Source organism: Ochotona curzoniae, unplaced genomic scaffold (genome assembly GCF_017591425.1).
Source record: "Ochotona curzoniae isolate NIBS_2020 unplaced genomic scaffold, NIBS_Ocur_1.0 contig_1, whole genome shotgun sequence".
Taxonomy (NCBI): Eukaryota; Metazoa; Chordata; class Mammalia; order Lagomorpha; family Ochotonidae; genus Ochotona; species Ochotona curzoniae.
In genome coordinates, this window is record NW_024464918.1 from 26,181,828 (window position 1) to 26,195,350 (window position 13,523).

Genomic DNA, 13,523 nt, shown 5'->3' on the forward strand with positions numbered 1-13,523 from the left:
TGTGTTTCCTTCACACACCAGTGTGCTTACTGCACATACATAACTTTCACTGTGGCTAGACAAGACGCTTCAGTGGCTCAGAGGAGAGCAGAGTGTTGCATACCATGTACATTCTCTTTGTGGAATGTTTTCCCCATTCCTCTCCTAATCCAATTCATCCTTCCAGACCTAGTTTAAATCTTTATTTCTTCAACAGACCCTCACTGATGACTTCAGAACTTGCTGATCTCTCCAACTTTAAACATCCAAATGTTATTAACAATCTCTGCAGGCCAATTAAATCCTAAGGAGTGCCTCCTAATCCACCACACTATCTAGGTCCACATGGTCTAAATAGGTGAGTATGTACTTCCCCTGCCAAGTGTGGCTGATGGCAAAAATGCAAGGATGCCCTGCTCCAGCACCTGAAGGCAATAGAGCTCAACATACACGGCACTCAATAGGTGAAAAGAAAGCTGCCTCCACAAACTAAGCTAGTTTCAACCCTAGTTCTGGGACAGACATTTGGCATCATAGTGAAGACACTCTCTACAGTAGTGCCTTGGTTTGATTTCTGGATCCACTGCTAAGGCACATGCAGGGAGCTGATTGCTCCAGTAGTTGCATCCTTGCTACACACATACAGCCTGATTGAATTCCAGATTCCCAGCTTCAGCCTGGCACAGTTCTGGCTTGCAGACATTTGGCAAATGAATCAGTGGAGAGGAGCTGTTTATCTGTTTCTATCTCTCTATCTTTCAGATAAGTAAACATAGGGCTGGCATGGTAGCTCAACAGGCTAACCCTCCTATTACTAGCGCCAGCACCCCATATGGGTGCCAGTTGGTGTCCTGGCTGTTCCACTCTGATGTAACTCCCTGCTTAGGGCCTGAGAAAGCAGTGTGGGCTACACCAACTCCTTGGGCACCTGTACCCATGTAGAAGACCTGGAAGAACTTTCTGGCTGCTGGTTTCAGATCAGCTCAGGTCTAACCATTTAGGGAGTAAAACAGTGGATGAGAGACCTCTCTGTCTCACCTTCTCTCTATAAATCTGCAAATAAAAATAATTTTTTAAGAAGAAATATACCTGTAGGGCTCTGTGTGGTAGCCTAATGACTAAAGTCCTCGCTTTGCAAGCACCGGGATCCCATATGGGTGCTAGTTCTAATCCCAATGGTCCCACTTCCCATCCAGCTCCCTGCTTGTGGCCTGGGAAATCAGTGGATAACAGCCCCAAGACCTTGGGACCCTGCACCTTCATGGGAGATCTGGAAGAGGCCCCAGGCTCCTGGCTTCGGATTAGCTCAGCTCTGGCCATTGTGGCCACTTGGGGAGTGAATCAATAGACAGAAGATCTTCCTCTCTATCTCTCCTCCTCTCTGTATATCTGACTTTCCCATAAAAATAAGTACAATTAAAAAAAAAAAAAAGAACCCAGTATCATGGTACAGTGACACCCATATCACATACTGGAAGGCCTGGATCAAGTCATCAACTCTCCTTTCTATCCAGCTTTCTGCTAATATGCCTAGAAGGTAGCAGATAATAGCTCAGGTACTGGGAGATTTTGTCACATATGCTGGAGCTATGAATGGCGTTTCTGGCTCCTGGCCTCATCCTGGCCCAGGCCCTGCTTTTGCGGGCATTTGGGGGATGAACCAATGAATGGGAGACATTCTCTTTCTCCTTTCTCTCTCTGTCTCTGTTTGACTTCTCTGTCACTCTGCATTACAAATAAAAACATGTTTTAAATAAAACTAATAATTAAATTTCAGTTAAACCAATTATTTACTATGGATTCAAGCAACATTTTATTTCACTTGACATATGATTGATTTATTAGAAAGTCAATGTTACACAGAGAGAGGGGAACTGAAGGAAAAAGAGAGAGACCTTCTATCCACTGGTTCATTCTCTAGCTGGGTGCAATGGACAGCCCAAAGCCAGAATCCAAGAGCTTTATCCAGGTTTCCCATGTTACTTGGGCCATCCTCTGCTGCTTTCCCATGCCATCAGAAGGAAGCTGGATAGGGAGCGGAGCAAACAGGACTAGAATTGACAGCCATATTCTGCCAGCAGCACAGGCAGCTACACCACAATGACAGCCCCTGGGCAAACATTTTTAACCTCTGAGCCTCAAGTTAGTCATTTGGAAGTTGGAGTTAAGAGTTCTTTCTCATGGGACTGGCACAGTGGTAAAGCAGGCTAATTCTCTACCCTGTGGTGTAGGGAACCTACTGAGTTCCAGTTTGTGCCCAGCTGCTCCTACCGGACCCTGCCTGTGTCTACTGCTTGGCTGGTCAAAGCATACCTCTGTAAACAGGGTGTGACTGGGATCCAGTTCCCTTCTGTAAGGTCATCTGTGTCCCCTCTCTGCCACTGCTCTTGCCCCAGCACTTCTAAGCAGTCACTATTCTGAATAGCTGAGCTGCCTTTGCTTTGTGAGCCTTAAGTCTTTTGTTTCATCTCTATCATTGTATTGGAAAAGCAGTGTAGGTTCCTTATTAAACAACAACACTGGGAGTAGAACTTGGGCACAGTGGTTAAGACACTGCTTGGGATACTCAAATCCCATTAGCCAAGATCATATGCTCAAGGCCTTGGCTCTGCTTCTGTATCCAGCTTCTTGCTAACGCACACCCTGAGGGCAGGGCAGGGGGCAGTGGTGGGTGGCATGTGGATTGAGCTCCCAGCTGCTACTTCAGCTTTGGTCCAGCACAGGCCATTTGGGCATTGCAGGCATTTGGGGAGTGATTCAGGAAATGAGAGGCTCATCCTTCTTACTTTCTCCTGAAATAAAATATCTAAGTTTGAAAAAAAATGAGTATAAATTCAAGCACAAAAATCTTGCTCCATACCAAAATCTCACTCCCACTCTTTAGAAGTGACCAGCCGGTATTTTTCTTGTGTTTCTACAGATCATCTGATTTTCAGAAACATGACGCATATACACAGTTCTGTGTCTTGCTATATTGGCTTGGCAATCAGTCTTTTTTTCTTTTTAAGATTTATTTATTTTTATTACAAACTCAGATATCAGAGAGGAGGAAAGACAGAGAGGAAGATCTTCCATCCGATGACTCACTCCCCAAATGTCCACAACAGCTGGAGCTGAGCCAATCCAAAACCAGGAGCCAGGAGCTTCTTCCAGGTTTCCCAGGCGGGTACAGGGTCACAGGGCTTTGGACCGTCCTCTCCTGCTTTCCCAGATCACAAGCAGGGAGCTGGATGGGAAACAAGGCTGCTGGGATTAGAACCAGGGCCTTATTGGATCCTGGCACTTGCAAGGAAAGGACTTTAGCCACTAGGCTACCTCGCAGGGTCTTTGGGGATCAGTCTCAACACTGTTCTTTAACTCTGCTCCTCTCTACTACTAAACACTTCTAAAGCAACAAGACTTGCTTTGTCGGGATTAACCACCACTGACTTCCTCAGTCCCCTACAGATGGGCACTTAGGCACATGGTACCAAAACATCACAAGGGCTGGCATTGTGGTACCACAGGGTAAGCTATGGATTGGGGCATGTGCATCCCAAGTTGGAATGCTGGTTCTTTTCCTGCTTTCAAACCAGCTTTCTGCTAACTGTACCTTGGAAGGGGGAAGGTAGAGGAAATGGCCTAAGTATCTGGGTGCCTGCTATCCATGTAGGAGGCCAGGATGGAATTCCATACTCCTGACTTCACCCTGGCCCAACTGGTTGTTTGGAGCGTTTAGGGACTTAACTAGCAGATACAAGATCTCTTTCTCCCTCTCTGACACTCTACCTTCTGAATAAATAAATCTTTTAAATAAATAAAAAAGCAAATGAATCTTAGCAATGAATATCCTTATATATTCTTTTTTTTAGATTTTATTTATTTTTATTATAAAGTCAGATATAAAGAGAGGAGGAGAGACACAGAGGAAGATCTTCTGTCCAATTGTTCACTCCCCAAGTGACCACAATGGCCGGTGCTATGCCGATCTGAAGCCAGGATCCAGAAACTTTCTCCAGGTCTCCCACACGGGTGCAGGTCCCAAAGGCTTTGGGCCTAGACTGCTTTCCTAGGCCACAAGCAGGGAGCTGGATGGGAAGTCGAGCTGCCGGTAATAGAACCAGCACCCATATGGGATCCCAGAGCATTCAATGTGAGGACTTTAACCACTACGCTATCGCGCCAGGCCCTCCTTATATATTCTTATGTACAGATCTGGGTGGGCTTCTTCAGTCTTTAGGTCTCTGATTGCCAGATTACTCCAGACAGTATGCAATTCTTTCAGTTTAGCTCTGTCACCCAAATTTTCCTCATGGGTAGTGTTCAGCCTCTGGAGTCACTGACTAAATGATCAGTGCCTGATTGCCCTCCTCATCCCCTCAACATAGGAGAGGTCACTTGGGGCTTCTTCTCTGTGGCACCAGCATCCTATATGGGCTCTGGTTCAAGTGCCAGGTGCTCTACTTCTGATCCAGCTCTCTGGTAATAGCCTGGGAAAGCAGCAGAGGATGGTCAAAGTGCATGGGCCAATGTACCCATGTGAGAGACGTGTGAGAAGTCTCTGGCTCCTGCTTCAGATTGGCTCATCTTTGGCCACTGCAGCCATTTGGGGAGTGAACAAGTAGATGGAAGATTTCTTTCTATAACTCTGCCTTTCAAGTAAAAATAAAGTCTTTAAATAAACGAGAGAGAAACCACTTGCCCTGTGGGCACTCCCAGACATCAGGATTCTCCATAGGGAAAATCCTGGGCGTCTGGGAAGCAAACTGCAGAGGGGCCAGTTGTGTTTTCAAGTATCCCAGAGGAAGTCCCCAAGAAGGAAGGAAGCACATTTTTGATCCTGACACACAATCCCGGCTGTTTGCAGTGGGACCACAAGGGATGTCAGTGTGACAAGGCCAGTAGCTGGGACAGGCCTCAGGTGGCAAGCAGCTGCCCCAGGCCTCTCGACAGCAGTGACGTGGCACTATTGTCCCAGCCCACATCCGCCCCCTAGGCCAGGCCATTTCTCAGGCTCAGGACAGGATGGGATGGCAGGAACAGGGACTACTTATCTTCAGCTCAGCCTGAGTCATCACCACCTCACACCAGTCATTGGCCATACGCCGGGTGAAGCCTTGGGGGCCAGAGCAAAGCAGGGCCTGGGTCCCATGTGCTCAGTGACCCGTGGCAGGTTAGTGACTGTCTGAGGCTTCCACTAGCCTGGTCATCACTGCAACGCTGCCCACTAACGCTGGTCCTCAGGGAAGGTAGCTCACAGGACAGGCCTTGTGCAAGCAGCAATGAGAGACGGGGCTCCTCCTGTGCCCCGCCCCAAGGTCTTGGAAACAAACAAGTGGATCAATGCACAACCTCTCTCCAGGAGGCCAGAGAAGAAAATGGTGACATGACCTTCAGCCTCTCCAACTTCACTGTCAATCCATTGTTGGCTGTGATAGTTTAAGAATGACGGGGCTTGGTTTGTTCCTTAGCCTTCCTTCTCTGTCTCTCCATCTCCTCTAACTCCTCTTCCTCTTCCCTATTTTTCCTTTCTCCATCCCCTTTCTCTCTCTCTTTTTTAAAATTTATTTATTATTATTAGAAAGGCAGATCAGGTTGGTAGAGAGGAGAGACAAAGATCTTCCATCTACTGGTTTGTTCCCCAGATGGTCACTGTGATGGCCGGAGCTGAGTTGATCTGAAGCCAGGAGTTTCTCACCTGGCTCTGGTTCCAGGTTTTATCTGCAGCTTAGGTAGGCATCCTTACCTATAAATGTGTGACAAGGATGACTCCCTCATCCCAGAGTTCTTGAACCCAGTTCCAATGGTCTAGCTTGAAAACTCTTCATCCTACACTGTGTAAACTCTCTGTGTCTCTCCCCCAGTGCAAAGGCACGGTTTCATTTTTTCAACAATATGATGGCCCAAGTACCTTGGATGAACTTAAAATGCAAAAACCCCTAAACGGGTCTGGAATGGTAACCTAGCAGCTAACGTCCTCACTTGCTCGCACTGGGAGCACCAGTTCTAATCCCAGCAGCCCTGTTTCCCATCCAGGCTTGTGGCCTGGAAAAGCAGTCGAGGACAGCCCAAGGCTTTAGAACCCTGCACCCAGGTGGGAGACCTGGAGGAAGACGCTCCTGGCTTTGGATCAGCTTGGCTTCTGCCATTGTGGCCACTTGGAGAATGAATCTTTCCAATAAAAAATAAAAATAAAAAAAATTTTAAAAACCTAAACACTGAATAAAATATAATACTCTTTTCTTCCCCCAAATCCATTGTTAAAATGGCTAAAAAAATTAATAAAAGCCAAGAATACGCAGACCAAAACCAGAATGAAAGGAGAAGCGTGGAGGACTTTTGTCTCCATGACAACAACAGGTGAGTAGCGCAGGAAGTAACGCTCCTCACTCAGTACAGAATCTACCATGAGCACGTGAGGGACTTGACACAGAGTTCAGGGACATTCAAGGCATGAAAGAACTCTCCCAGCATCTCAACACTTCATGCACCAGAGTCCACATGTTCTAACTCTGCTCTCCAGGAACTGTTTTTGAAGTACCCTGGAGTACAGAACCTAGTCAGTCTTTTAGCGTGCACTGGCCTCCTACTTAAGGCCCTTTGAACTTCGCCTTCACCTTCAGATAAAACGCAAAATGAATGCCTATGGCTTTGGAGGTCCCTATAACACCCCTCTACACACACACACACACAGAGTTCAGGAAAGCCAGGTCTCTCCTGTGCTCCCAACTTCTGAATCCTCAGTGGCTGCAGTAAATACACAGGCGTTTCTAAAGTCGAATTGTTGGGGGAAGACCCCATGAGCCAAGAGCTATGGCATTTTGTTATTTTGGAGATGAGGGACAGAGGCCTAGTGACCTTGATGGACACGAGGGTCAGTGGGTAGAGGGAGGAACTAAGTGAGAATTGACCTCAGGCCTAAATGCCTTCAAGAGGGTGCTCTTAACTGCTACCCAAACTGAGACTTATTGCATGTATGACGTCATGAGCCCTCCCCTCCACTGTTCCCATACTCGTTCTTTGTGCATGATAACGTCCAAGAGTCAGGTAGCAGGACATGCTGAACATTGCAGAAGAATCAATTGGTAAAGGCATTTTGGAAAACTGCCTGGAAATATCAATCACAGTGGACTCAGTCCTCAATACATATCTGCAGATGTACAAGCATGTATTCAACAAAAGTCATCTATGGGGCCCAGTGCGATAGCCTAGTGCCTAAACTCTTCACCTTGCAATTGCCAGGATCTCATATGAACACTCATGTGATATCCTGGCTGCTCAACTTCCCATCCAGCTCTCTGCTTGTGGCCTGGGAAAGCAGTCTAGCAGTCTAGGGAGTCTAGACTCCCTGGAGACCCTGCACCCATATAGGAGACCCAGAAGAAGTTCCTGGTTCCTGGTTTTGGATCAGCTCAGTCCTGGCTGTTGCAATTACTTACAGATTGAACCACTTGGACAGAAAATCTTTGTCTCTTTCTCTGTAAATCTGATCTTCCAATAAAAATAAATAAAAAGTCATCTATGGGGGCCCAGTGACATGGCCTAGCAGCTAAAGTCCTCGCCTTGAATGCATTGGGATCCTATATGGGCGCTGGTTCATATCCTGGCAGATCCACTTCCCATCCAGCTCCCTGCTTGTGGCCTGGGAAAGCAGTCGGGGATGGCCCAAAGCCTTGGGACCCTGCACCCATGTGGGAGACCCGGAAGAAATCCCTGGCTCCGGGCTTCAGATCGGCATAGCACCAGCCGTTGCACTCACTTGAGGAGTGAATCATCGGATGGAAGATCTTCCTCTCTGTCTCTCCTCCTCTCTGTATATCTGACTTTCCAATAAATAAATAAATCTTAAAAAAAAAAGTCATCTATGGGAATATGCAAGAAGAAACCTTAATACACACTGGAAAAAACTTAAATTTCAACAATAGAACACATGCATACACTGTAGTATAGGGACAGAGGCGAGGCTGGCATGGCCCAGAGGGTTAAGCTACAGCCTGCAATGGCCAACACCTCATATGGGTGCCAATTCAACTCCCAGCAGCTCCACTTCAGCTCTAGCTCTCTATTAATGTACCTTGAAAAGCAGCACAAGACGGCCCAAGTGCTCGGGCCCTTTCTACCCATGTGGGAGACCCAGATGGAGTTCTAGGCTCCTGGTTTGAGCCTGGCTCAGCCCTGGTTATTGCAGCCACTGCAAAAATAAAACAGCAGATGGGAGCTCTTTCTCTGGAACTCTGCCTTTCAAATAAACAAATAAATCTTTAAAAGGAAGAATAAAAGGAAGAGGGGCTGGGGATCTAGGCTTGAGGAATGAGAAGAGGCAGCTCTAGCTTTGCATGGTGAATATTCAATCCTGCAGTGCACACAGCTTCTTCGGCAATTAAAGGTGTCTGCTGCAGCCCTTCTGATACAGAGACCCTGCTCGTGTAGATTTCCTTCCCAGAGTAGATTTTTTTGTACATTACCACAGGTCTCTCACAGTCCCAGTGTGGGGTGGTGCGTCTGTCTTGTTTTTTTGTTTGTTTGTTTGTTTGTTTTTTGTTTTTTTTTAAAGATTTATTTTTATTATTTTTTTATTGGAAAGGCAGATATACAGAGAGGAGAGACAGAGAGGAAGATCTTCCGTCCCATGATTCACTCCCCAAGTGAGCACAACGGGCCGATACTATGCCGATCTGAAGCCAGGAGCCTCTTCCGGGTCTCCCACGCGGGTGCAGGGTCCCAAAGCTTTGGGCCGTCCTCGACTGCTTTCCCAGGCCACAGGCAGGGAGCTGGAAGGGAAGCGGGGCTGCCGGGATTAGAATCGGCGCCCATATGGGATCCCGGGCGTGCAAGGCGAGGACCTTTAACCACTTGCGCCACCGCGCCGGGCCCAACGTCTGTCTTGTTTTGCTTTTTCTATTATTATTGTTGTTTTTTTCTATTATGCATGTATATGTGTACATATATATGTACATATATGTGTGTGTATGTATAGTTTTATTTTTATTGGAAAGGTAGATTTATAGAGGACAAACAGAGAGAAAGGATCTTCTGTCTGCAGGTTCACTCCCCAAGTGGCCGCAATGGCCAGAGCTGAGCTGAGCCAATCCGATCTGAAGCCAGGAGCCAGGAGTTTCTTCTACTGGGTCTCCTATACGGGTGCAGGATCCCAAGCAGGCCATAAGCAGGGAGTTAGATGGGAAATAGAGCAGCGGGGACACAAACTGGTTCCCATATGGGACCTGGTGCATGCAATGCAAGGATTTAGCCACTAGGCCATTGTCTTGGGCCCATGTTTTGTTTTCGACATGGTTCAAAACTGGGTTCATTTTGCAAAAACTCAATGAGCAGGGACACTTGCACTTTGCCTGGAGTGTGTTATATTGAGTCATGTGAAATCCACATTTCTGTTTTTGAAAAGTAGCTAAATACCAAAATTTCATATGGTTGAACTAGCATGTCATACTGTTTGGAAAACCCACATCCTGCATAGGAGCACCTGGGTCTGGATTCCTGGCTTTTCTCACCTTCACAGCCTCTGTTATTGTGCATCCTGAGAGCAGGTAGTCTACTGGGGCCCCACTGCCTGGAGTGCAGGTTCCTGACTTCACAGGGCCCAGCCCAGCTGTGAAGGCAGCTGGGAAGTCAATCAGCAGGTACAAGATCTCTGTCTTTCTGACTTTACCTTTCTTTGTTTTGGCTTGTTTTTTTTCAGGATTTATTTATATATTCAACAGGAAGATTTACAGAAATAGATACAGGGAGAAAAAGATCTTCCATCCACAGGTTCACTTCCCAAATGGCCGTAATGGCTGGAGCTGGGCTGATCCAAAGCCAGGAGCCAGGAGCTTCTTCTGGGTCTCTAAGGTGGATGTAGGGCCCCGAGGACTTGAGGCATCCTCTACTGCTTTATTAGAACATAAGCAAGGAGCTGGATGGGAAGTGGAGTATCCAGGACATGAACCAGCACCAATATGGCATGTCAGTGCTTAAAGGTGGAGGATTAGCTTATTGAGCCACAGCTTCAGGCCTTGCACTTTCAATAAATAGACAAATGAGGGAGAGAAAGTACTTAAAAACCTTTTCCAGTTGAGTTGGTGTGTACATGCCTTTGCACAAAGTGGATTTCAGAAAGAAGTGCCAGCTTTTGAAGGGCTCCTGGCAAACAGGCTAAGAGTAGAGAGGGTTCTCCCATGGGCCGAGGCTGGTGCTTTGGGCTGCAGGATCTTCACAGCTTCTATGAGGTGTAAATGTGCTGCCAGAGGCCAGAATATCCCAGAGCAGGCCCAGCCCTGGGTCCCAGGGGTCTCTGTTTCTGGAACACACTGATGGTGCCTGCTGTGGATTCCCCCCCATGTTCCTTCCTTGAAGCTGGGGGAGCTGCTGCCCTCAGCCTCACTTCTGCTACTGAGAGGTGTTCTCAGATATCCTGAAGGTCCCCCCGGTCTCAGGACCGTCCCTTTGCTGGTCACTTCAAGGATTTGATCAATAGGTGAGGGCCTCATAAATGTTATGGGAAAATTAGAAGATAATTTGAGTGTAAAAGTTTTTTGAAATTCATGCATGATCCTTTTATAGTATGTATACTCTATGAACTGTTGTAAGATCTTCCACAGGCAAGGCTTTCAGGTTTCTGTTTTGTTTTACTTTTTTGATTTATTTGAAAGGTGGAATGACATACAAAGACAGAGAAATAGGAAAGCAAAGAGAGAGAGAGATCTTGCACCCATTAGCTCACTCTTGAAATGCTAGCAATAGCTAGGGCTGGGTCAAGACCCTGAAATGCCATCCAGGTCCTTCCCATGCATACAGTCCACCTCAAGCACTCTGCTGTGTTAGGAGGAAGCTGGGTGGGAAGGACCTGAACCGGCACTGCAACATGGCACTGCAACATGGGCTGAAGGAGTATGAGCAACTGCTGAACCCAGTGTGCAACAATGCCCTCTTAGATCATGCACCAAAGGAAAATTGTCTTTTAATTCCATTTCTATGAATTTCTAAAAAACTTATTTTATTTTCACAGAAGTATATCTGTGGACTCTATTGAATATGTTAAAAACAAACAAAAAAGAAAAACTATTTTATGTATGTAAAAGGCAGAGAGGGGAAAAAAAAAAAGCTCCCATCCGCTGGTTCACCACTCTGATGCTTACAGTGGGTCCTGACTGATGTTCACAGCCGAATCCTACTGCCACGTGAAAATTTTTTTAAAGATTTATTTATTTTTATTGGAAAGACAGATGTACAGAGAGGAAGAGAGAAGGAGAGGAAGATCTTCTGTCCAATGATTTAATCCCCAAGTAACCGCAACAGCTGGTGCTATGCTGATCCGAACGAAGCCAGGAGCCAGGGACCAGGAACTTCTTTCCAGGTCTCTCATGCAGGTGCAGGGTCCCAAAGCCTTGGGCCGTCCTTGACTGCTTTCCCAGGCCACAAGCAGGTAGCTGGATGGGAAGCAGAGCTGCCAGGATTAGAACCGGCACCCATATAGGATCCCAGTGCATGTTCAAGGCGAGGACCTTGAATGCCGGGCCTGAAATTTTTTTTGGTGGGGAAAACTTTTATTATTATTATTATTATTATTTTTGAAAATGAGATGTACAGACAGGAAGAGAGACAGAGAGGAAGATCTTCCATCTGATGATTCACTCCCCAAGTGGTCTCAACAGCTGAACCTGAGCTGATCTTAAGTCAGGAGCACAGGAGCATCCGGGTCTTCTGGGAGGGTGCAGGGTCCCAAGGCTTTGGGCTGTCCTCTCCTGCTTTCCCAAGCCACAAGCAGGGATGTGGAAGGAAACTGAGGCTGCTGGAATATGAACTGGCACCCATATGGGACCCCAGTGTGTGCAAGGTGAGGACTTTAGGCACTAGGCTACCATGCTGGGCCCGCCACATGAAATTTTCATTAGCTGTCCATGTCATTAGACTGCATGAATGCAGAATGATCTAACCTATTCACAGTTGTATCCTCTGGGCAGGCATGGTTAAGCACCCAGGAGGTGCTTAACTACCAAGTACATACATGAATGAATGAGCAAATGAAGTGGCATAAATACGTAGTCAGGGTAGAGAAAGAACGGTGGTGACTCAGCACTGTGGTATAGCAGGATAAGCTTCTGCATCCACATGGGTGCTGGTTCAAGGCTCTATAGCTCCACTTCTAGTCTAGCTCCCTACTACTGCACCTGGGAAAGCAGCAGATAGCTCAAGCACTTGGGCCTCTGCACCCTTGTAGGAGACCTGGAAGAAGCTTCTGGCTTTGGTCACGTCCAGCCCTGGCATTGCAGCCATTTGGAGGGTGAAGTAGTAGTTGGAAAACCTCACTGTTTCTTTTTCTCTTTGCAACTCTACCTTCCACATAAATAAATTAATACAGTTTTAAAAACAAAAAATAAAATTAAGGGCCCAGCCCCTTTGCCTGCTATGAAGTGTGAAAGTCAATTTCAGCGGTCCTGGGCCTGGTGCCATGGCTCAACGCCTAAATCTTCACCTTGCAAGCGCCAGGATCCTATATGGGTACTGGTTCATGTCCCAACAGCTCCACTTCCCATCCAGCTCCCTGTCTGTGGCCTGGGAAAGCAGTTGAGGACGGCCCAGAGCCTTGGGACCTTGCACCACATGGGAGACCGGGAGGAAGCTCCTGGCTCCTGGTTTGAGATCAGCTCAGTTCCAGCTGCTGTGGCCATTGCAGGAGTATACTAACATATAGATCTTTCTGTTTCTCCTTCTTTCCATAGTCTGATCTGCCTTTCCAAAAAAAAAAAAAAACAAAACAAAACAATCACGGTTCAGGAAGTCACAGACAACTTGAGAGTCCAGACAAGCATTCCACTCCCTCTGCCACTCCAGAGGGTTCCCCTTGTTACCGGAAGGCCAGAGGCATTTATGAGGTGATTCCTGAGCCACTGAAGGGAGTGGAATCATCATGCCTATTATGGATAAGCTCGAGACTCTAAGGATCAGTAACTTTATTACTGATTCCCCCTTTATTAAGGCATAGCAGGTTAAGTCACAGCTTGCTACCCCAGTATCCTTTAGGAGCTGCATTTTGAATCCTGCATACTGTACTTAACATCCAGCTCCCTGCTAATGTGCATACCTGGCAACCGCATGGGAGACCAGGACGGAATTCCAGGCACCTGGCTTCAACTTGGTCCTGCTATTATGACCATCTGGGGAGAGCTAGCAGATGGAAGATCTCCCTCTGCCTCTCCCTCTCTCTGTAACCCTCTCTCAAGGAAATAAACATCTTTTTTTGTTTGTTTAAAGATCTCTCAGCAGTTAGACATCAGCCCCCTGAGCCAGGGCTTACCTGCCACCTTATCATGGGACCCTGGGATTTGCGCTGAGTTAGTAAGGCCTGAGGGAACCGCCCTCAACCATCCTGTCATCTTCTCATCTCTGTCCACAGTGGCTGCTCTGCACTGACCAAGCGTGCACCTGCGAAACAGACAAGGCACTCTGTTCTCTTTACCAAAGCTGGCACAATGCAAACCTGATTTTACACTCACACCTAGATGGTATGCCTACTCTGTTCAGCAGAGGAAAAATCAAATGTCCAGGAGGAAGAGGAGCCTGGTAGC